At 48.6% G+C, this 25520-nt stretch overlaps 1 protein-coding gene across 1 annotated transcript in view; it reads right to left on the bottom strand.

Annotated features, from left to right (window-relative positions):
• Positions 1-25105, bottom strand: part of LOC119396933 (leucine-rich repeat neuronal protein 1-like) — a 77175-nt gene extending 52070 nt beyond the window's left edge. Inside the window, 1 exon segment of the mRNA XM_037664319.2 lies at positions 24716-25105. The gene's annotated coding sequence lies outside the window, so the exon portion shown is untranslated.
• Positions 25106-25520: the final 415 nt, after the last annotated feature.

Raw genomic sequence — 25520 nt, 5'->3', positions numbered from 1 at the left:
TCTTCTTCTTTTCCTCTTTTGGTCTCTCAATCTTCGCCAGTTCATTTGACACCAAGTTGCCAGAGAGACGCCGCACAATTGTGCACCAATGCGAACAAATGAGGCGGCGGTCTCTCCGGTTCACTCGTATTTTAAGCTTTCTTTTTCTTTTTTGCGCGCTTTCTTTTTTCTCAACGCGCACGACGTCGGTGAGACTGCAGCCTCTTTTTATGTCTGCTCATGTTTCATTCCTTGCGGGACATTTTTGAAGCCCGTGCGCGGTTCCACTCATTGCAGATACCGCAATCTCCTTTCAGTAACTCTCCTTGGTCACACACATCTTGGCGTGCGTTTGTCACAAAAGATTTCGCGCCGGGAGCATCGGTCTTCCTTTTTTCTTTGGTGTCTCTTTTACGTTAACTTTGTCCCGCGTGCTTGAAGGGAAAGCAGCGTGGCTCGTAGTTTATCGCTGAACTCCTTTTTTTTCTTCTCCTCGTCCCGCGAGGAAACGACCTCTCGCCGCGTGAAAAAAAAAAAAAAAAGATAAATAAAGACGGAACAGGTAAATGAGCGAAGTAGTACCATTTCCTCCTCGCAAGTTCGCATCTCGGTGCGTGCGACTCCGCAGCATGAACAGAGGGAAGAGGGGGGAGCAGTTTTAGGGAAATAAGGTGAGCGCGCGGGAAAGGGACGATTCCCGATTCTCTAGCTACCGCGTGTCTCCCCGCTTTTGTTCTTGCCCGCTCCCGCCGCTGTTCCTTTTTCTTTCACTCATTACGCGCGTCACGCGGTTCTCTCTGAAAGCGCACATCATTCGTTCGCGCTCATTCTCCCGATCTCTCGGCTCCTGCGAGAAAATAAATGAAAGCACCGCACTCGAGTCATAAATAAACGAAAGAAGAGAGAAAGATAGCGGGCCTCGCTCTTTTGAAGAGCAGTTTCGCGCGCTCATCCCTCCCAAACTGTCGCGACGTTTGGAACGGCAGTTTGTTTCCATGCAAATTTGTGCCCCACTGAGTTGCCCGCCGTAATTTTTCTGTATTTTGTTTCTCTCGCTAATCTATCGGTGTGGCAGGATAGATAGTCTTGGCTGTTTTCACGCAGGAGCTTTGTTTTTACGAGTGTTTTATGCGCTCAGAACACTTTTTTTGCGATGCTAATGCTTCTGTCTCTTTTTATTAGCTTCTTGCAGTGGGATTATGATGTTGAGAAAGCTGCAATACAGAGCGACGTTAATGAAAGGCCTCACGCTTCCATCGAAATGGGTGCCTCATTATGGTCTTTTCGAAGCCCAGACCACACATTTTACCAAAGGCTTGTGTCATCAGTGGAGCATCGACGAACATCGGCTGTAGTTGGCCGCGCAGTCACATACTTCGCACAGGGCCCCTGCACGTGTGAGCGGGACCGCAGTGAAGCGATAATTTTGATTCCACTTATATTCCCTCTCGTGCATCGTGGTGTGTCCGACTGGCGTTCTACGAACGTTTTTATACGATAAAAATTCATTGTAATTAAGCGAAATTATAATTTCGCTATTTTGGCTACGGTACGCTACAGAACACTTAGTGTAAAGACTCGCGTACGACAGTTCGTGACCAACAAGTGCGAAGTCTACATTGACAGAAACTTAGAACCTGTGCACCTTTTATCGTGTTTTTTTTTTTTTACTCGATGTGCGTACAGTTCAGGGCCGCTGTTCAGGGCCGCCGCCCCAGTAACATCACCCTTCAAGGCTTCACAACGGCAAGTTCATGCTGCCTGGCGCTCACGTTATGCTTTCTTGACTTTATTCCTTTAGAAACGGAAGCGCCCGGCACTGGTTGGCTCTAAAGAAAAAAAAAAAAGAAAAGTAGTATTTCCAGGTTACTGGAAGGAATCGGTCCACTGGTTTGACGGATCGTGGCAGGCTATATTGGATTGCACTTTGGTTTTCGGCCGCTTTATAACAAAAACTGTCAAGACGTTGACACCCAATATGAGATGTGGGACGCAGTAGTTTCAACTTATTCTTTATCTGTTTTTCTTGTATGTTTAGCTTTATTCTCTCGACATATAACGGGAGCAAGCGTATATATTTTGATATATTTTTATTATTTTCTGCGGTTATAAAGTTTGAATGGGCTTCACGTCGATTTTATTTTTCTCTAAAAGCTTGAGAACCTCAAAGCAGCCATCTTATTAGCACACTAAATACCGAGCAACCTTTTCTCGCTTTATATGAACTTTATTTTAAGTCATATGTACTTACGTTTTGCTATTTCCTTGTATGCGGAGGCACATGTTTAAGTTTTATGCTATTTTCGACTCTTGTTCCTTACGGCCTGTTCGACAGGAAGCCCACTCCCGTTTGAGACTAATCATGATCAGCCCATTTATTTCCATTGCAATATGAAGGCTTCTGTTAGCGATCTCCGCTAGGATTTGAGGAGAAAAACCGTAGCGTTAAAGGGACAAGGACGACGCATGGGATATCGCTTGCTAGAGAATAGGACATCGCTGCGTATCGAATATAAAGAAAAAGGGGGGCGGGGGAAGCGAAGGCAAGCGCTGACTTAAAACTGAGAGCTTATTAGAAATAGCACATACATATAAGCAGGCTTCAACATGTGAGTGAGTAAAAATCACACCATCTCTCGCTAAAGGGGACCATGAGGCGATGCCAAGCAGTGTTTCGGCATCTCGAGCCCCCGTTTCAGAGGTGGAGTGGAGAAGATGAAAGTGGAAAGGGGAGGAGGAGGGGAGAGGGGAGTGGAGAAGAGGTGTGTGGAGAAGAGGTGTGTGGAGAGGGTTTGCGCATGCGCAGTAAGGGTGGTCACGCCGCACACCACCACCGCGCCACCACCACCGGATTTCACTCCGCCATAAGATGCTTCGCATCTAAAACTTTATTGAACGTGCCCGGCGGTATTAGGTGAAGTGGGGCCACAAGCACCCTGCCAATAGTGACGGACTTGAGTCCTTGGACACGGGCGGCTGCCACGGTGTGCCGGACGGCCCACAGTTGATCGGGTTGATTGCTGAGCTCAAACAATGTATCTCGTCCCAAGGTTGTGGGCAAAGTTAAAGCAGAACACAGCACGAAGAATGAATGTAACTGCTCCTGACACGCTAACATAAGAGCAAACGCGCCAACATACTCCTCATTATACTGGCTTGCCTTCTGCGAGAAAATGCGAGACGTATTGCAGCCTAACGATGCATTTACAGAAGATGTCAGCGACATAGCATTTAGGCAGCGTAGTGCGCAGCAACACGGAGAATGCGTAGATACAGACGGCGCGCTGAGGCAGGTGTCCATTTTTTTTCCTTTTTGACGCGTTTTCGTGCGCTGCACTGTCTATAATTATATATAATAGATCAACTAGCCTAAACCAAATATTTATTACAAGTAATCACTTGGGAGTGTTCTTGCCAGTTCTTTTCCTATGATTTCTCCATTCTGTACCGCTGGAACAAACTACTGAACTGCTATTAGTAAAACTTTTTGTGATCAACCGAAATAAATGATCATGAGCGATTAAAGCTTGAGTATATGGAGCATATATATATATATATATATATATATATATATATATATATATATATATATATATATATATATATATATTGTGATGACGAAAAGCGGCACCGAGGCTGGCGCGCGGGCGGCTACGGCGAAGCAGAGAAAGATGAAGTTTAGAATAGAACAGCCGGCCTATTGAACAGGCGTTGTGTCTATGTCTCTTGTTTCTCGGCATCACAATGGCGCAGTCTACGAACTATCAACCGTAAGTGCGCCCTCGTGGCTCATCGGCGCTGCGGACCTTCCCTCCAGAGAACGATTATGCAGCCCGTCTCGCTACTTCTGCCTGAAGCACCTGTGCCACCATTCAAGGACGGCGTCCAGGCCTCCTCAGTGGCTCAAGGGCAGGCTTTTCCCGGCGCCGCCACGACAGTACACAGCCTACCGTTGCCTGGGAATTTCATCCACGCTTCCCGCAGCGACAACGGCTTACTCGGTGCTCCATCGGCACCCGAGCCGCTTAGGGGTGCTGTCCAAGCTCCCTCGGACAAGGGTCCCTCCTCTGTGAGTACACCGATTGTGTCCAACTCCTCGGACGTCACCACTGGCTCCTCGCGCGGCTCGCCCGAGAGCGCCGCCGAGCTTTCCGCCACCATCACGCGACTCCGAGTCACGGTGAACGCCTTGGCAGCGTCAATCTCCGTGCTGTGTCCTGCCGCCTTGCCAGCACTGCACTCACTCAATGCCGCGTTGGCCGCCGCCGCCTTGCAAGACCATGAAGAGAGCTCACCCGAGAGCCGCAGAAAGCTCCTGAATGCCCTCACGGAGCTCTCATACCAACTAGGCTGCTTGGCGTCGTCATGCTCCGGAGTTTCGGCTGCCGTATCACCATCACCGGCTGCCTGCGAACTACCGGAGTTCCGCGGCTTCCAGGACGACGCCGACCATTGGGTGGCCACCGTCAACGCTCTAGGAGCTCGTCAAGCGTGGACGGACCAACGGAAACGGTGCGTGGCCATTGACCGCCTTCGGCATGCTGCCGCGGCGTGGCATAGATTCGAAGGCGTGCGGCAGCAGTCGTGGGCGGAGTGGAGCTTCAAGCTCATTGCTGCTTTTGGCCGGACACCCTCCAACTTCTATGCGACCACCGAGGCCAATCTGACTGCGACCGAGCATGGAGCTCAGGAGGAGAACCACCTCGAGGCTGCAACTGCGCATTGCAGCTCACCGGCGGGCAGTTTGACAACCTGTCCTGGTACGCACATACCTCCGAAACCAGGCGCACCACTTCCTGCCCCGGTATCTGAGACCATACCATCCCGGATAGACGCCGAGACCACGTCCCATTCACAGCGGGCCCCGACGCGGCCTCTAAGCTGGTCAGCACTAGAGCGCACGGAGCCGTCGGCCTGCTGTCTGACGTCAGTTTCCTCGCAGGAAGTTGGAAACAATGGACGAACCGCCACTCCATATTCGACCATCACTTGGAAGCCACAGCCCCGGAAATCGCGGCAGTCATTGGCCGAGTGTGCGAGCGTTTCACTCGCAGAAGCCAATGCAAACGAATTCACAATCGTCAAACATCTGGCCGTTTCGTCAAGATCTCCTGACGACAACATGGCCGGGCCTATCGATGCAGACGGTGTCGGCATCGACAATTCGGGCTACATGGCGTGCGAGCCTGCTGATGACGCGACGCACTTCGTTCTGACTACGGGCGTACCGCCTGAACGCCGCGCAGATCAAGACGAAGCTGTTCTCGTCGCTACAGGACTCACCACTGATCGTTCGGACAGTCACCGCAGAGCAAAAGAGTACGATGACCGCGAGGGAGATGCTGCTCTGTCAAATAACGACGATCCCGTCCCGCTGCCTGTCCGAGTTCGCACGCGTTCTGCGTTGCGCAAGTCTTCGCCGGCTCTGCACGCAAACGCAGATAAAGACCAGAGCGTCAAGCTGAGGCGGCACAACGATTGTCTGCTTGGCGTGCGACTACCGCTGCATCACGGCCAGGGTCGCCCACCAGACCCACTTACGGCAGATCGACGAGCCAAGCCGCGTCGTTGCAGGCAACTTCGACTGCCGCGAAAGAGCCAATTTCGGCAACAAGAGACAAACGAGCCAGCTTCCCGTGCAATGTCGCAGTATGGCCGAGACCAACATTCAAAGTTAGCATCGCCAAAGTTTCAGGCTAAGCCCCAGCGTGGTCGAGACCGGCTACAGCGATTCGACCAGTGTCGCCCACCAGAGGCACTTCGGGCAGGTCTCCCAAACAAGTTGCAGCGTGGTGGAACCCGACCACCGCGATGTAGCCAACACCGCCCACCGGAGACATTGTCGGATGGTCCGCGAGTCGCAGTCATGGCCGAGTGTGATGACGAAAAGCGGCACCGAGGCTGGCGCGCGGGCGGCTACGGCGAAGCAGAGAAAGATCAAGTTTAGAATAGAACAGCCGGCCTATTGAACAGGCGTTGTGTCTATGTCTCTTGTTTCTCGGCATCACAATATATATATATATATATATATATATATATATATATATATATATATATATATATATATATATATATATATGATGCATCAAGGTATTTTTATACCTCTGTTTATATCTGCCAAGGACGAGCAGTAATATAGCACCTTCGATTACGACCCTGAAGAGCCTTTTGCGCAGAAGGCGATACGGTAGATCGAATTCGTCTCTCCTGGAAGACTAACACCCACATAGGTCGATAACTGAGCAGTCCGTAACTGAGCTCACACATAATGCCAGTATTGCAGCTTCGAAACTAAATGCTGCAATCATCGGAGAGAACAATATGAGGGATGTAGGAGACTTGCGTGTGTGGCATCGTAACGAATGCCAAAGGTTGGCAAATTGAAAGCAGTAACACTTAGATTCTTCAATTTTTATTGTTCTCAGGGAATTCCGTGAAGCTGAAATTGACCAGCAAACATATAAATCCTGTGTACTTTATAGAACTTGCAATCTTTCTAGGAGACCAGCGTCACTGAAAGCGTATGTTTAAGCCTTTTTTTCCCTGTTTTCCAGTCATGGCAATTTTATATACAATACGCAGTACTGTCGGCACTAGTTCAAATTATCACCTTACATTGAGTGAATTTCTCAATATGTTACGTACGTGCGACGCTGAATCTGGACAATTCGGAAGTAGCATTAGAGAGATAAGCGTGCTTAAAGTGTGCAACCAATCCCTGTAACTACGCTCGTGCTTGTCGCATTCGAAAAATCTTTGCGGCAATCGATTTGTGAAGCAAGGAACTCCGTTTAGGATTGAAGGAGCGCGAACAACAGAGCCTATAAGTCAGACGGGCATAACAAGCTCTTACTCGCAGCTGATTAGTTTCGAGTAAGCGCTTGATAATGATGCAGCAGCGCACTAAAAATACGTTCACGCACACATAAAGAAGACACTAGCGCACGCGCTGGACTGCAACTGGTATTTCACGACGACCCGCCTTACGTAAAAAAGCTCGACGTAAACTTGGACGGTGATCACATCTTGATTTGAATTTCTCTAAAGGAAATGTCATGCTTTGTCTTGTTCATATGTCACTGCTATCATAGCGCTTGCGCTTGCTACTCTACATAAGGCTGGTCATTGAACGTTAAAGCACCAGTTTCAGTCCAGCGCTTGCGTTTGTGTCTTCTTTATGTGTGCGTGAACGTGTTTGTTGTGCGCTGCTTCATCAACATCATGGCTCATCAACCAGCCCATCAGTATATATTGATTAAGCGCTTGTTTTGTCTGTCTGACCTGGCCTCTGTTTGCGCTCCTTTATTTCTGACTTAAATAGGTCCGCATGAGCTAGCTCAGTTGTCGACCTTGCTAAGGAAGCTTCGATGTGAGGTTATGTTATTCGTTGATTACTCAGAAAAACGTTGTCGGGCCCCTTTAAGTTTCCGTATCAAAAATATTTACCATGGCGAACTTGTTTATGGAAAAAACGGCCCTACAAACAGTTACTGAGTCCTATAAGAGTAGAGTCGAAAGACAACGCTCCAGGATTATACGTTGGTTATGGGTTTGGTTCCCACCGGCAGTAAGTATTATCCACTTTCATTTCTCTTGGCCTTTTAAGTTACAGAATTCAATTAAAAACCTTAAATAACTTATTTCATTGTTACTTTGGCTCCATAATCTCCCTTTAAGCACAGAGTCGAAGTTTAAAAATTCTTTTGCGCTCTTGTTTGCGCATTGGACACCCTGCCACTGGCCTATCCACCACAAGAGCGACTAATACATGCACAAGCAGCGTACTTTCTCCTGGTAACACAGCTGTGTGAAATTCTACGGGGAATACTTCTCCGTCTTGTGGCAATAGAAAAAAAAATTCTTGATCTACTGGTATGTCTGCCGGTGGCCCCGCAATTTGAAAAGCTGCATATTTCGAATAAACTAGATCACTTGCTTTGCCACACATTCTTTGCAGAGTGCTTCGCATACGGTAAACATTACCTGCCGATGGTTATGGAGTCTATTTGATCGCGCCGGCAAAAAAGAAAAAAAAACCGTTCCGACATTTATGACAAGATCGTCTGCCCTCAAGTGCCATTATCGTCTGGAGCCGAGTACGAAGTTCTGATAGATAAACCTAGTTCGTTTGTCTCTGAGGTTGTCACAAACATTAGGCGACTGCGACGCGGCTTGGATCCCGCCGGGCGAGCTACGTCTAAGACCCTCACATGGCGGCACGTGCTTAAGCGCTGATCGAGGAAGACATGGCGCCTAAAGTGCTTTGAGTGAACGGTATCGTCTTGGAGCAGGAGAGGGGAGCAAGCGAGAGGAACCGCTCAGCGTGGGAACGTCTGCATCACGAAACACAGCGCGGACTTTGGAAGCCCTCGGGCACCAACGCGCGTTTTTAAGGAGAGATTATAGGGTACTATAGATTATGAGTCCTGCGATAGCCCTTCGAGGCAGCAGTATGTTGAAATAAATAAAAAATAGTAAAGGCGCCGCTTCAGGCAGTTGATCACGTGCTCGCGAAACGCTTGGTGCACCCGCAAAAGATAAGCTGATTACTAGTCGGCGCTTTTCCCGCATAGCGAAACTGCCCTAATCTCCCTTTATTTTTAGGGAACAGCGTAGTGCATAGACTGCTCCATCGCTCGCAGTGGAATGATTACGTAAGGCGAGACGCAATATTGCCTTTATCTGGAATTACTTAACATCTAGAAGACGCTGCGCAATTTGCAGAACTTTTGATCCTTTTTGAGTGTCGGTACTGGAAGTAATAGACTTTCCAGTTGCCATGATTGTCAAAATAAATTGTATAATATGATTCATGGGAACTAGGAAACGTGTTATTTATAAAGCAGAACTTGCGTGGCATGAACAAGTGAACTTTTTTTGCAGCTTCAGCTGTGGTTATCCCCTCCATTTACTGTGACGCAAGCATTGCTTTGGCTAAAAGCTTCGAGTGAACTTCTCCCAAAGCACGCTTTGTACTGCAAACAGTACGAAGGTACTGTGAGCTGATATTTCTAATATCTATCGCATGCGAACAAACGCATCGGCTAATGCAAAGTAGCGCCGCTTTTAAGTTCGAACATGATGTGGGATGTATTCATAGTGGCAGGGTTTTGCAGCGCGCGAACATAGGAAAAAAGGACAGAGTAGACAGAAAGAGTGCTGAACAGCGCTCTTTCTGTCTACTCTGTCCTTTTTAACACGAAAGTGTTTTATGCCGGGGTCCACCAAGACTTCAGTGACGTATTTCCGTCACGGAAATGACGTGGAAAAAATTTACACGATCAGATGGCAAAGAAAAAAAGTTCCGTCAACGGGCATCGAACCCATGACCGCTCGGTCCGCAACAACAGATGCCGGGCACGCTATCCACTGCGCCACTGCTTTTTTTTTCTTTATTACCACTACGCCACTGCCACAGACTCCAGTGTATAAAATGCGCTTTTGTAAAGCCACTGGAGTCCACTGCGCCACTGCCACAGACTCCAGTGGCTTTACAAAAGCGCCTTTTATATCTACGACTCTCCCGGTAGGCGGGGTGGTGTTGCCCTCTGGGAGCGGTAATGTAATTCGCCATTACTGTGGTCTCCGCGATTAGAACCTGCAGCGCGTTACACGTCCGTCCCATTCGGCGCGTTTTCAGTAGAAGTTCAGTTTGTGTCAATGCCTTAACACATCGCGAGGTGGCGACCTTAGCCCTAGCGTCGTAGAAGCGTCGGCCTCGCTCATAGTATCGCGCTAATCCAAACCAAAAATAGCTCTGCGATGCGCGCCTGCCTCACCTGGCTGTAACACCGCGTTCCCCGCTCACGCGCTTGCCCCGAGAAAAATCGCGGCCGGGCTACCGGGGCGGCACGACGCGCTTTGCGTTTCCCTCTAGTCCGGCCGTGGTGTTCAATCACATTTTAACATGCCGCGGGCTGGCGACCAAGTTCCGCGTCCAATATGCGTCGCTCTTCTGGCTATCACACCTCGTTCTTTCACTACGCTTTCACCGTTAACTACTACAGCTACCACAAGGGTTTGTTTAATCATTTAACATGGGCGTTAGTCGTCGGGATGGAGATGTACCACCAATCATCAAAGTGGGTGCATCCACTTTAAACGGTGCTATAGCTGCCAGACATCAATATACAGCGTGGAAACTCTCTTACATCAATGTACAGTAAACATTCAGTCACTTCTGTGAGGACGCGCTTTACTTTCGTATTATTCCAATTCCTATGACGGAGGGATCAACCATTTTTTTTCCTATGTTCGCGCGCTGCAAAACCCTGCCAGTATGAATACTAACCAATTAGCCCAGGCCTCTACACTTATAAGTGGGATGTATATTCGCTTCTATAAATCTGCGAGTACTTACCGATCCGCATCTGACTTCTGACAAGTTCAGAGCTTAATTGAGCGAAATAGGCATTCAACCGGGATAGATATGTGGGTGAGTTGACCGAAAATTATGACCCAAAATTAATTCATGCCACCAATTTATGGTGACAAAGAGTACTTCACAGTGGAGCTCTTTCAGATCAAGTACAAGCCGTCCAGAATGCCCACGATACGGCGGTAAGGTTAAACCGTACTGCCCCGATGTGGGTGCCGCCTGCGTCAACCTGAGGGTTGATCTTCAGGACCCAAATAAAGTTCATCATGCCATACCAATAATGGGGAAGAAAATTGGCATTGCAATTACGAAAGATAACGACAGACGCGGAGGCTGAACGGGGTTTTATTGTACCAAAAACGTAGTCACAAGGTTACAGAAGGTGAGTGCGTCATCACGCACTATATTGGTATAGAACACACAGATGTGTTTTGAAGGTATACAGCCATACTAGGTGGGTGCCACGACCAGAACACAGTCTCCCTTTGTTTTCTCTTTTTCTCACCAAGGAACTGAATTGACTGTCACAGCAATATACAAGCTACATGCCGTCAGCCACTTTCGTTAATTCTACATAGTTATTTTCTCCTTTAGCACTTTTGCCAGCGCAAGTTCTGTAGCGTCGCATATTCCAACTGCACTGCTGCAAAGAAAGAGCGCCTCGCAAAGGTTTTATGAGAGCTAGACAGCATGTGATTGCTTCAACAAATATATATGCGCCAGGTTGTGCGGTACAGAAGGATGTTGTGCAAGGTATTAATGCCGACTACATGGCTACCATCAACGTGATCACTTGCTGTCAAGAGAATCGACAGCTGGGCTAGTTTGTTGAAATGCATGGTTTAACCGAACTAAGCGCGCCACAGACGAAGACGAAAAAGTAAGGACACCAGGACAAGCGCTTTCCTGTTTAAGCGCTTGACCTGTTGTCCTTCATTTTTCGTTTTCGTCTTATCGCGCTTAGTTCAGTTAAACCACGCTCGTTGTCATTTTACGCAAGACTCCTGTGACGCACGAGGTTTGCCATTTTCTTTGATAGGTCAAGCAAAGCCGCTTTTCTACATTTTAGTACGATGAGAGAGCGTGGTGTACCTCCCCCACTAGACTATAATATAAGAGAAAAAGATAATGCGCGCGCAGGCTTGCAGGAAGATAGCACTTGTATTGTGTTAATCTCGGGGCTCTAAGCATAGACTACGAATGTTTGGTTTTGACCAGAGCACTAGGAACTCCTACTATCCAAAAGAAATTCGGACATTGCTTCTGTTTATTAGCTTAATAATTGTGGGATAATATCGTGTTCACTTAAACCATGCCCTTGTCTCGACCTCCGCGTAATCAAAAGGTCTCTCGTTGCAGGAACCTAGAGGAGATAGAAGACTCGCCGCGAGAGGAGATACCATCGCGTTGCTTTTCGTTATGAAAGATAGGTAAGTACTAGGGGACGCAAACTTCGTCGTTCGCGCACACACACACGCACGCACACGCGGGGCGTGCATTCCAGAGGGTTAATCAGCTCCGCTCGGCTGCTCGTGGGGGGCAAGAGCAGGCCAGAGTGCGTCCCAAGGCCCCTGGTCCGCGCTGAATCGGCATGCCAAGCCTTCAATTAGCGCCTCGTTGCCCCAGCGTCCTGCGGCCAAATCCCCTCCGCGCGACGACGCAACAAGCAGAGCGGAAGGCCGTATTCTCTGGCCTTTCCCCCTTCGTCCTCGCATCGGAGCAGCGCACCGGTGCGAGGGAATCGAAGGGGCGAGTGAATGGAAGCGAGGGAGCATCCGAGCTGCTAAAAGCTGCCCGCAGCTTTCCGCCTTGCCGTGCCGCCACGCTTCTTGCCGCAGCGAAAATGTGTCAACCGACGTGCGTCCACAAAGATCCTTTGCGTTGCTACGCTTGCTGTAGTAGATTATCTATTTCTGCGCCTCTTGGCTATCCGTGAGCAAGCATATCACAGAAGAGGTAGAAATAAAGAGGCCGCTTGCGTACTTCCTTTAGCTTCCGCTCTCTGCCTCGGTTCTCTTTCGGTCTCACGTGGGATAAGCCGAGCCCGCCAAATCCATCGTCTGTGACCTTTGCAAGGCTTTTCAGATTTCTCTTCTCCCGGAGGTGCATTAAGCTGGCAAACAAGATCCAACCCACGGTGTGTCGCGCGCGCCCGAGGGAGAGAGTGTGCATTAGTACTGCGCCTGCGCGCTTTTGCTTGTATGAGCTTTGTGAAGTGCAATAGTGATTAGCTGTTTGCATATCATTTTTGGAGGCTGGCTGAAACCTTCCTATCGAGTTCTCTTTTGCTCGCACAACTACTAAAATAGGTATTAAATGCGAAGCATTTCTTAGCGAACCTAACCCCCTTTGAGCGTATCTATCGACCCGAATACGTCTGGGTGCTCTCGTGATCGCATCCTTAGCTTGGTGTAGACCAAAATTGGCATGGGAGGGTAAGAAGGTTTGACTGTCTGGTCATGACATGAATAACGTGAAAATTCTGTCGCGTACGTCGTCAAACCCTTTCCTCCAGACACGTGTGGAACATACCCGTATATCACAGGCCATGGTAAGCGGGTACGCGCCACAGGTAATTGACAGTTTATATCTTCCCAGGAACGGCGAGAACAGACATCGAAAATTTAAATGCGAGAGCGTTAAGAAAAGCAGGCATCGACAGTATTGACCTGACCAATACAAATAATAATAATCAGAATCCCAGCAGGAATCCAACCCAAGCATCCTGCGTGACAGTCGGGTATGCTATACCACAGAGCCACGCCGTGTCTTGAAAGTGCTTTGGGAAAAGACCTTATGCCGGTGTAATGTCGCTGCAACGTCAATTGTGGATAAGAATGCAATAAAGATGAAATATTTATCGTGTATATATATATATATATATATATATATATATATATATATATATATATATATATACACACACACACACACAGACTTACGCAGCCTCCGTCTCGTCATTGATTAGCCCGGCGTGACACAGCTACCTGCTGCAACACGTTTCCGATAAAAGACAGCGCCACGCAGTTCCGTCGGAGGCTTACGTCACCACCGCTGGCTATATAACCCAAGCTACCAAGCTTGGTTTCATGTTTTGTTTCTCTAACCTTTCGAAGCGCAGCATCGGCATGCTTGCCCTGCTACTGCTACTACGTTAATAAACATCATTTTGTTTTATGTTGGGATCCGTCCTTCACGACTCCGCATCCCACATATATATATATATATGATACAGGTGTCATGCCAGGTCAACGTAAATAGTGGTTCCAGCGTTGGCTCCTCTTTTGTAGAAGTGTAATAAACATTACGTTTGTATTGCTGTGATTCAGCAAGCTATATTCAAACGTTGCTCGACTCCGGAGGAATACGGTAACAAAAACTACGTATGATATTCACATTATCGCACCGTAAAGCGCATTTCGTTTCGATAATACTGATGTCAGTTCTCTAAACTGAGTGCGGATGTTAAGTCATACCATAAGTTACCATTTAAATGCCAGTGTAGGCGCCGTGTATGGTAAAAAACGATGGGCACACAACTACTACGCTTAGAAAAACACGTCAATCCACCTCGAAACTTTTGGCTCAAAGACAAAAAATATAGCATAAAGAACTACTCACTAATTGCTTCACATGAAGCCAATTCCCACAAGGCGTGGGATCTGCCGAATTTTTTGTGTCATAAAAGGTTTTGTTAATGAGACAAAGCGTTTGCTCTTTTCTAGAATGCATCTCGAGACAAGTACATACAAAAGCGCCAGACATAGCATCGGTGTCATTTATGATGGGACCGCCATGTACGCGTGACGGCATGGTACATCCTACTGGAAATGACGGCGTATAATACAGCGCATGAACAAATAGGTAAAAAAGGGACGGAGTAGAAAAAGAGCAGCGCTTACTTCCAGCTGGCCTTTTGATCAGTTGTAAGTCACTTGGAACAGTTGGAAGTCGGTTAAAGAGTTCGGAGGTCAGTTGGAAGCTCTTTTAACACGAAAGTGTTTTATGCCGGGGTCCACCAAGACTTCATTGACGTATTTCCGTCACGGAAATGACGTGAAAAAAATTTACACGATCAGATGGCAAAGAATAAAAATTCCGTCAACGGGCATCGAACCCACGACCGCTCGGTCCGCAACAACAGATGCCGGGCACGCTATCCAGTGCGCCACTGCCACAGACTACAGAGGCTTTACAAAAGCGCCTTTTATATCTACCACTCTGCCGGTCGGCGGGGTGGTGTTGCCCTGTGGGAGCGGTAATGTAATTCGTCATTACTGTGGTCTCCGCGATTAGCCCCTGCAACGCGTTACACGTCCGTCCCATTCGGCGCGTTTTCAGTAGAAGTTCAGTTTGTGTCAATGCCTTAACACATCGCGAGGTGGCGACCTTAGCCCTAGCGTCGTAAAAGCGTCGGCCTCGCTCATAGTATTGCGCTAATCCAAACAAAAAAAATTGGCCGCGTATCTGCGTGCTTCGCTGCAAACGTCGTCTAAAGACGATAGAAGAGGCGCTGCGTGAGATATGAACGCCATCTGACAATACGTCAGGAAACGTGAATGCTGTGTTGCGGGCTGGTAGTCCCGGCGCAGCAGCAGGCAAGACCGGCGGTGACCAACGCGACCGGCGGGGACGCCAGCCAGCCCGAACACGTGGTTTGGCGCGAAGCGCCGAAGCAGAAGTAACGTCCGCACTCAACGAGTACTCTCCACACACTCTTTTATATTCACGTCGCCTGGGTAAAGCAGGAATGCCAGAGCGGCGCCCTATGGCACTCGTACTGTGCAATACTGAACTGAAACCGAAACACAGCCATGAGCTCGCGCAGAGGGCACGGAGGAAGCCAAGTTTCGGCGCAGTCGCATTTTCAGCGCAGCTTAAGAAACTAGGGTCTTTAGAATTACGTATCTATGTATTTTCTAATAAAGGAACACACCACCTGATACTTACCTAGTGATGTTGCGCCTCAGATATGCGTAATGTTTGCTTTTTGATCAACCATGTACACAAGTATGAACCTAGTGAGCCGTTCATGATGGCTGGCCCTTGTGCAAGTGGTTCAACTTTGGCCGAGTGGCTGAATCGAGGGACGTGCCGACAAACAGAAAGACAGACAGAAAGACAGACCAAAGTTTCTGCGTTTAAGTTCCCCAAGAAAGACTATCGTATTTAAAATAGCTCTGCGACGCTCGCCTGCCTCACCTGGCTGTAACACAGCGTTCCCCGCTCACGCGCTTGCCCCGAGAAAAATCGCGGCCGGGCTACCGGAGCGGCACGACGCGCTTTGCGTTTCCCTCTAGTCCGGCCGTGGTGTTCAATCACATTTTAACATGCCGCGGGATGACGACCAAGTTCCACGTCCAATATGCGACGCTCTTCTGGCTATCACACCTCGTTCTTTTCACTACGCTTTCACCGTTAACTACTACAGCTACCACAAGGGTTTGTTTAATCATTTAACATGGACGTTAGTCGTCGGGATGGAGATGTACCACCAATAATCAAAGTGGATGCATCCACTTTAAACGGTGCTATAGCTGCCAGACATCGATATACAGCGTGGAAACTCTCTTATATCAATGTACAGTAAACATTCAGTTAATTATGTGAGGGCGCGCTTTACTTTCGTGTTATTCCGATTCCTATGATGGAGGGATCAACCATTTTTTCTACTCTGCCCCGTTGCTCGTAAGTTCTCGCGCTGTATTATACGCCGTCATGAACTGAAACCAACCCGCCCAAGCTTCTACACTTATATCCTACTGGAATTTTTATTTCGTTATTACTTTCATTACCCTCACATTTTTAATGCTTCTAACCGTGCTGCCTATGCTATCAAGTGAAATAGAAACCAAGGAGCAGCTAAGTTTGTGTTCCAAATTCCGATTATTCAACTGGGCCGTAAGCTGTGTGTAAAAAACTGATACAGAGCACGATGCTTGTGATAATGAAGCATTTGACAAGTCATCGTTTACAAAATATTTTCTGCCTAAAACGTGTCGCGCTTATAGCCGATCATCCTTGCATTTGGGGCTGCGCCGCTGATATGTACGTCAGCTAATATTAAAATTCTGATGCCATAATACCGAAGGATATAATTCAACCCGAACTCTAATGGCGGTAAACTGCAGGCCTTTAAGCCTTTGACATTGTTAATAATTTACTCTCTCTGTGATGAGGTGGATAAATTCGAACTTTAGCTTCTTAATTCGTGTCAGTGCTTCAAAATCTCACGGCGACGACTCGTAGTGACGCGGTTATTTGTATTTTTTGCCTGCTTGTTGGGTATTAAGTCAAGTTACTAGGACGTCATTTTCAGCGGAACCACAATCAATTGCAGTTTCGAGATATGCATATTCTTGCAGATAGCCATGCGTTGTGACAGTGAAAGTAGGGGGAAGGAACTGACTATGGATAAGTGAGAGTGTGATCCATCCTCTTCACGAGCATGCGCCACGTTGTAGCAGAAAACACCGCGTTACAATGATATGTACCAACAAGCTCAAGTTCGCGCGCCCTTAAAGACCACGTTTTAGCTATTTAGCATCACAAATAATGGGGTTAAAACAAGGCGTTTAGGAGCAGCACTTGTTTATAAAACAAAACAGCAGTCACGGCAAATTACGGGGTAATGGCGGAGCCAGCGGAAGTGTCGAGCCAACCATACGTCGTCTTCTTTTCGCCTTTGTGATACCCCCTGCCTTTCCGAGTAGCACTCACCGTCTTCACTACAGGGTGACTAATGAAACCAGTTTTTTTTTCAGTCTCGTGAGATGAGCATGGTAAACTGTAGCACGGTCCCCATATACACAAAACGCGTATTACTTTCAAAACAGGCACATGCGTTGCAGTGTTTCTTTTCTTGTTGCCAAGGCCCCGACTGGAGAAGGTTTCTGCACTTGGGTTTCACTGTTACTATGACGCCAAAAGACTTGTGTACCTACATCGGCTTTCTTTTCCTTACAGATTGGCAGAAAAGGAGTCATTACTCTACCTAACACTACATTCGTTTTAAAGCAAAGTTTTTTCGCTTCTCCTTTTCGTTGGCGTGTCGCTTCGCTGAATGTAATCATTTTGGCTCACTCAAATTTTACAGTATCAGTAACATTCGCAGCTCCTGATCCGCTCAACAAGACGCTGCAGTTTTTATCAAGAGTGTGCAGCCTCGTTTGAGATCACATACAAAATAATTTAACTACGATATCCCACTGCTATATATTTTCCCGCTTTCTTATTTGTCCGAGCGACAATTCACTCACTGCAGTATCGGGATCCGCCGGCCATGATTGGTAGATGGTGAGATAAGAATTGTTGCAAATTTAACTGTTCTTTATGTTTTACCCAACTTTAACGCTGTCTACACAAACTTGGCGATTACGTATTAGCACTGAGCCATTTTTTATATCGAATTTTATATCGAACACTTTAACTGACTGAAAATGAGACGACATCACAGTGGTAGCGCATTTGTCAGAAAAGAGCGTAGATAGACGGCTTGACGTCTCCTTTAAATCACTGTATTACCGTAGGCGCGAAAGAAATGATTATCTCATCATCAATGAACAGCCAAGCAACGTCATAGCCGTTTCCTCGTCTAGGCGGCCTACACCGAAGGAAGTTCAGCTTCGCCCTTCACTTGGGCGTAGTTCCGCGTCGGCCGTGGTCTTCGCCTGCCGGGCGCACCGCGAAGGGCCACCACGTATTTAAACTTCTCTCGGCCGGAAGGACTCGGAAAAGTTTGAGCGAGAAGGAGCCACGTTGCCACCGCGTCCGTTGGTGGCCCAGCTAAGAGAATCGGCCAGGCGAACGCGCGGACAACCGAGTCCGCCGGACGGCCGTAATTTTATTACTCTCGTCTCCCCCTCAGGACGCCGAAATAAAAGACTTAGGCGCAAGGAAGGAGGTGGGGGGCCCGTTCGTGGTCGGAACCGCGCGCCGCAGTCTCGGGACCAGTATTGAGCGCTCGGCATGGCGCGCACTGCTGGAATTCTGCTACTGGGCCGAGATTTACTTGTTTTGTGCGGCCAACCTCGTTCACTGCTTGCAGGAAGGTCGCGCCGCGCGGCAGCCGCTCCAACAGCTCTTCTTGCGCTTCCTCTTTTATGCATTGTTGTTCTCGCAGTCTTTCTTGTTTTCGCCGTCTGTCCATTCTTATTTCAATCCTCTCCGGCAAATAACTGCACCGCTTCTTCCGTCTCCCACGTCGCCCACACCACTCGAGCCACACGTCCTCTATCCGCTCCCCTCACTTTGCCTTTTTTATATTTCCTGTCGAAGGGTTTGTTAGAGCTCCTGCCCGCTCGGTAAAGAAAGAGTTTTCTTCCTTCTTCCGGCGTTTCGTCCCGTTGAGCTGGGGTGTTTGACGTGGCTGGGGTACCGTGCCGCCGGGTTCGTTTGGCTGCGCGTTTGCCGCCCGCGGCCTTATTTGTCAGCGGCATCTGAGCGGCGGCGCGATCTCTTGCGCCTACAACAGCGCCGGTATTGTTTGTGTCGAACGACGGGCTTCCGTAGTCACCTTTATCAGTGGACCTATAACGTTTTACTGCGTTGAAGAAAAAAATAAGAGAAATAGGTTTAAGGCAACGAGAGGCCTATGAAATATCAGCTGGTTCGCTGTTGTAATATCATCACCGGGATTTGACAGGAAGCCCAGAAGCAGGCAATCACTGTTTTTTTTTGTCTTTTTCTTTCGTTGTTCTTGCGTCGAACTTGTTATCTATTGTGGTAAAATGTCATAAAATGTTTCCATATGCCCGCAAAACTTATAGTTATAATTATACAGTGTGTACTTAATCTTCCGTCGGTTACGAGCCTTGCGTTTAAAAGCCCAGCTGGTAATATAGGACACTGTTTATCCACAATAAAGCTTATTGAAACAGGCTTATTATCAAAACCTCTATCCCTTGGAAGACCGATGATAATCGCGGCCGAATGACATCTGTTCCTGTCAGCTTTTTTTATTATTATTTTCTCGTTTCGTGTGTGTGCTGGTGGTTTCAAGACTTGACCCTCAATAATATCGCTTAATACGATTTCACCAGCGCAGCTTCCTCCGCCTCCATCTCACGTGCGCATTCGCCTTTCCCATTTCCCCAGAATACGGTAGCCAACAGGACGCTTTTCTGGTTAACCACGCTGCTTTTTCTCTTACCGAGTCCTTCATCTTTCCTTTTCCTTTGTAGGCCTGTGTTTATTCCACTTCATTCGGTCCAGGAACGTTGCTTGACATCTTCGTACTCGTCGAGGGCTACCAGCCATTTTTTTTTAATTTTCGGGCAAGGCATGGCGCAAGCCGAGCGCATTGATGGTCGCTACCCACACATCGGCGTCATCCTGGAAGCCGCGGAACACCGGTACTTCCGAATGCGTGAGATACGGTAAGGCGGCCGGCCAGAACCCGCAACGCAACGAAGCAAAGCGGTGGAGCTCTTGCGAGAGTTGCGTTAGGGCACGCAAAATCTCCCCGGCGCTCTCGGGTGACTCGCATGGAGAGCCAGGGCAGGCATCTGCGGAGGATACATCAGCTCCGCTACTCACGGCGGCACAGTCCATTACCAAGGACGCGTGGACGGCGTCCGTTAGAGGCTGACATGATGACAGAGTCCTATCCACGGGATCCATATGCAATTGGGAGCGTTAACCGCGTTCCTAGACAAGTGGAGCCCCTGCGGCGTCTTCGGAAATAAAGTTTCGATCATCATCATCATCGCGTGAAGTGTTACCGCGGCGCCGGTGCACAAAAGTCGAGCCGCCGAGGGGGCATAGACACCGTCACCGAACGGTGCTTGAAGCGTTGGCAGGTAGGCGGGCTCCATGGCCAAGGAGGCGTGGACGGCTTTCCTTAGATGGCGGTCCGGAAAGCCGACGACGCACGAGCACAGGCGGTGTCTTCTTTAAGGCTTCGTTTTCGACGACTGCGCCATTGTAGAAGAACAGACAGACACAGCACCCGTTCGCTGGGCCGGCTGTTTTTATTCTCTAACGTCGTCCTTCTTTTCCTTCCCCAAGCCGGTCGCACGCCCGTGCCCTGTGCCGTTCTTCATCATTACAATATCAACATAGGTTTTACGAGTCAATTTTCACATAAAAAGATTGTCTTGTCCTTATTAATGCGCTCGGTTTTCTGGTTGTTATTTATGTTGTTGTAAAGAAGTGGAGTTAGAAAAACATTACAGCATACAAACATAAATTGCGAACGGGAGAAACCCCGTTGCGCAGATAAAGTCCACATGCCGCGGGTGATGCCTATAGAAGCAACGCGCAGCGCAGGCTTCGCTAGAAACGGGAAACCCGCACGAGCAGAAGACTAGTTTCTCCGCGCTGCTGCGCGCTTCATTTCCAGTGCTGGTCGCACTCGCAATTCAAAAGCCATGAAGAAAACACAGAAATGCCAGTCTGCTCGGGCGAACGCATACTTGCCCGCACTTCCGAAGACCGAAAACGGCGATCGGCTCGAAGAATACAAAGAAAAGAGGCTCGCCTGCTTCTATTCGAATGTTGTTTGCTTCGCGAAAAGAAAAATCTACGATGGCCTAGACTGCGTCTCCTGAGCAGGCTATCTCTATACAGTGCGGTTTGCAGGAACTAAAGTGTGCCTCAGAGATGGGTGTTCGATGCATAACGTACAGTGAGAAAGACCTCTCGTTCTCGCTACAGCCGCTGCCTGCACTTTACGGTTGCGTGGGGCTTGCTCTCAAGTGGTCGTGACGATGAAAGCTCGAAAATGAGAGGTCAAAGTACAAGCAACACACGCTGTATACTCTGATAGCGGCGACCACAGTCGGCGACCGTCGGTAATCTGATCGTCGTCGGAATGCGTCGTCTTTTATACATCAGTGATCGAACCTTCCAGTGTTATCACTGGTGCTCGTGTAAGCTCTCGAATAAGCTTGACTAGTCGCGTCCTGCAAGTAATCTTAAAGGAACAATCTGAAACAATTGAGAAGCTTCCGAAATATTGCTGTGCGGTTTGCTCCGAGTGGTGCTAACAGTCTTTGTTGGTGAAACCCGACCACATTAAAATTAAGAAGTAAGGGCGACTGGCAGTACTCTTACATGCGAAGCTGCCATCCTCAGGATATAACCACATACGACATGTCTCCGTTGTCTTGATCTACTTGAACATCATGTGTCGACGATTGGTTCCGCGTTTTCTCTGTCTGCATACGCTATTTGTGGTGCTTATATTAGGGAGTTTTCGAATAGGGGCCCCAAAGCCCTTTGCGTGTGCTCGCTTAAATTTGGGTCAAGTAGGAGCTAAGAGTTTTCGAATAGGGTCTGCGGCGCTTTGGACACTCCCCCAATTCTATAGGTAACTCTAGTCTTGGCCAAGAGCCATCGCATCAGTGGATGGTGTCATATGTGTTTGACGCAAAACCTTTGGGGCAGGTTTTGGGGCTCCCGCTAAGTTCAAGAAATAGCGTTCCCAACGCAAGACCCAAACGGTGTTTGGATCTCGTGCATGCGTAATGGCCTCGACGCTATTTCTGTGGGGCCCCAAGACGTTTGGGGCCCCTATTCGAAAACTCCCTATTAAAACGATCACGCTGACATGACGACATTTGAACGGATCACTGTGAAATACGGCGCGCGAGCAACCTACGTTTACCTTTTCGAGTAATATTCCGGATAGTAATGCCGGCGGGAGTGCTAGGCAACTAACGACGATTTTTAACTGCAGCAATCAAGCAGAATGCGTATGTGATTGTTGTGAATCGTCTGCCTTTTTTTTTTCATAAAACAATTCAGTTTGGTTTTCTTTTTGCTCAGAAATCCAATGTCTTTCATATTACCACAAATAATTGTGTGGTTGGCCCCTTTTGTCCGTGTTGGAACAATGGAAGTTCACCGCAAATAAGTGTTATGCCATTAAAACGTACCAAGATATGACGAGAAGATGCATGATTTTTACGTCCCAAAGCCACGATATGTGATAATGAGGCACGCCGTAGTGTGGGACTGCGGATTAATTTTGACCTTGTGGTGCTCTTTAACGTGCACATAAATTCAATTACGTTGGTGTTCTTGCATTTCGGCCCTGTCAAAATGGAGCCGCCGTGGCCGGGAATCGAGCCCGCGTCCTCTCGCTTAGCTGCGCCACGCCTTAAACGCTAAGCTACCACGCCGGTTAATGACGAGAAAGGAGGCAAAGAAAATTAAATACCCGCGAACTTATTGCGGAGATGTTATGTAGCGCAATACCACGGTTGCGGAATTTCATTCATCTTAATTTTTTGCATTAGTTTAAGGGCGTGAGAATGGCTTGCTACAGCATGGCCACAAAAGGCAGCATAAACACGAGAGACAGGTGCCTTTCCATTTAATTTTGTTTGCAAAGTAACTTTTTTCAAAGAAAGTTCTGTAGTATTGCGTGGTTTTTATTGGACTGACGTTTTCCTCTCTTCTTTTCCTGTTGCTGTGGGTCCCTGTTGAGCACACCTGGAAAATGCTGATTGCACCCAGTTGGTCCCGAGTGCGCGGCGTACATCTCATGTGTGTGCTGCAGTAAGTACAGCGTGCGTGCCGCGGAACAACGAAACTGGAGCTTGCGGAACGTTGAGTTTCACCGGAGAAGCACTTGAAATAAACGTGCAAATAGCCGTCGCTTTGTGAAATGCTCAGGTGGTTGGTTGGGTGTGGGTTTTAGGAGAACGCTTTAGTTTGTTGAAACAGTCCGTGGCTAAACTTCGCGAGACGACATTCGGCTCGCAAATGTCTCCCATGGGCATCAGCGAGAGCAGACACCTTGTTAAATTGAAAGCGTTGCGACTAACGGTCGTTAACAAAATTGTGTACATAAATATAATAAAAACATATAGAGCCTCAAAGCTTACCGTGTTTATTATATATTAGTGCTTTCGTATATATCATGGCTCGCTTTTTAAATGAAAGCTGCGGGCACGTACGTGCATGAATGCACCTTCCTTTCTTTCAACTTCATAAAAGCGTACTTTGCCGTTACATACGCGGGTAAATGTTGATTTTTTGTCGTCCAAACGAGTGTTCAATGTGTCACTTTTTACTGCAGCTGCTACCACATGAATAATGTGGCAGTCCCCAATTTATTTCACCTTATAAATGTCGACGCGGTTACTGAGACCATGGCTCTTCACACGGAAATACTTTTTGGTATCGAGGCACAATTTCTAAAGGGCGAACGCTCGTAGTCGTGCGCTTTTGTGATTCCGTTCACAGTAAACGGAAGAATAGCTTTTATTTCTTTAGAAGTTAAGGCAGGGCAAATTACAGAGAAGCAGTAAGAGAAGGCCACAGACAACACCACTGTTCCAGCATGTGCAAAGCGTATGGTCTGTGCCCAGCGGGTGGACACTGACAGTGCTGTTTTCTGCGTTCTTCTTTCATTGATTCTCGGCCTTTTTCGCTGTTTTAATTTCCACTATGTCGTGCCAACGCTCCCAAACATCCACTTTCTTTCTTTAAGAAAACGCGCTGCCGAGGCCGAAATCACCAAACAATTTATTCGCAGGAACATTTATATTATTGCTTATTCAGCTTTGTAAATATGACGTGCGATATTACAGTTTGCCACCTACTCTGCTGGTGTTCCTTGCTGTAAATTTTAAAAAAGAAAAAGTACTTGACACAGAGACAATGCGAAATTCAGTAGTTTAGTGCATCTTAAAGAAGCGACGGCTGATCTACAGAGCGCGTACTTTGTATGCGCACTACTTGGCTGAAAGCCGAGTAAAAAGCACGTGTGTCACGAGGAAGAATGTACGTGCTGAAGTGCTTTCACTGTCGGCGTTTCTCGGCTTTTATGTTAAGCGTACTATGTTGTTTCCAGCACTTTTGCCACAAGTGGAATTTTTTATATCAACGCGTTAAGCTTATGTGGCGTCTGATGTTGAATCCCGGTGGTTATGTGTTTCATTTATTCCGTTCCCTGAACTATGTTGCGGAACACACGTGGCTGCTCCTCGTGCACAGAGTGACGAACGCAGAACGTCCTTGTGTTGATATACCACTGTAAGTAGAGTTTGATCCTTAACGGAAACGACAAAGTAGGAGATTGTATTGTGCGAGATGGCCCTGATGACAGTCGCAGCCACAACGAAGGCCACTTTGAATGATGCAGAGAACATTCCTGTCGCCATACAACCAATACCAAGCTTACGATAGCGATGGTTTCCTTCCATTTGAAGTGCATCTCAGCGGCGCCGTGCTTGACATGCAGCTGCCAGGATTTCGTTAAACGGGCTTTAGCCTTCAGCGCACAAGGCGGGGCTGCCAAACCCTTCCCGTGGAGAAACGGGAGCACGTGAACGTCCGCCGGCGATGAACGCGCCCCAATCGACGCGGCGTTTCGAGAACTGAGACAACTCTATGATTCCCACCTACCATGCGGCGGTAGCGCCGGTCCTGCGAAGACAAATGCGACCGAGGTCCCGGGGCGCTTGGGTGTGCAGACAGTCAGTCGATGCCAGCTCCCGAGAAGCCGGCCTAGGCGTTGTCTTCGTCCAGGGCGCGCAAGCAGACGACGACGACGACGACCGAAGAGGCAAGCGGCGACAGGCTGCCTTCGACGCTCGGTTTCCAAGCCACGCGCGCCGCGCCAGGGAGGCGCCGTCTTTTTTTCTCCCCAAGCCCCGGCGCCTTGTTTTCTTCGCGCGCGGGAGGCGCGCCGCCTCTTTTCTTATCCTGGCCTCGCCGCCGCGGCACAGCGCCCAGCCACCGCAGCGTTGCCGTGCTCCTTACGCGGTGCAGACCGAACAGCGCACTGTGTCCCACTCTCGGGGCGGCCCGGAATCGATTTCCCCACGCTCCTCTTCTCCACGGCCACTAGTGCGCGCCTGCCTCCAGAGCGCATGCGCACATCCCCGGCGCCAAGAGGAGGGAGCCGTCCCGAAACGGGGGCGCGCTCTTCGCAGCTGCTCACCTCTCTCTCCTCCCTTCCTCTTGCTCTTCTTCCCTGCCTGGCTGCGGGATGCGGGAGAGGCTCCTCGCTCTGCGTCCGGCGTGCGCGCGCGATGAGCGGCTCGCCGCGGTCCGCGCGCGACACGTGCGCGCTTTACGGGATGAACAAAAAGGAGACGGAGGCTTGTGTGCCCTTGGCAGTATTGCCCCATGCATTGAATGCTGTGCGCCGTGCTCCGAGAGAAAAATTCATCTGAGCACGTTCGTCCTCGCGAACCTTTTTTCGGAA

Source organism: Rhipicephalus sanguineus, chromosome 6 (genome assembly GCF_013339695.2).
Source record: "Rhipicephalus sanguineus isolate Rsan-2018 chromosome 6, BIME_Rsan_1.4, whole genome shotgun sequence".
Classification (NCBI taxonomy): Eukaryota; Metazoa; Arthropoda; class Arachnida; order Ixodida; family Ixodidae; genus Rhipicephalus; species Rhipicephalus sanguineus.
The sequence above is the reverse complement of the archived record's forward strand: the minus strand, read 5'-3'. Positions and strand labels throughout refer to the sequence as shown.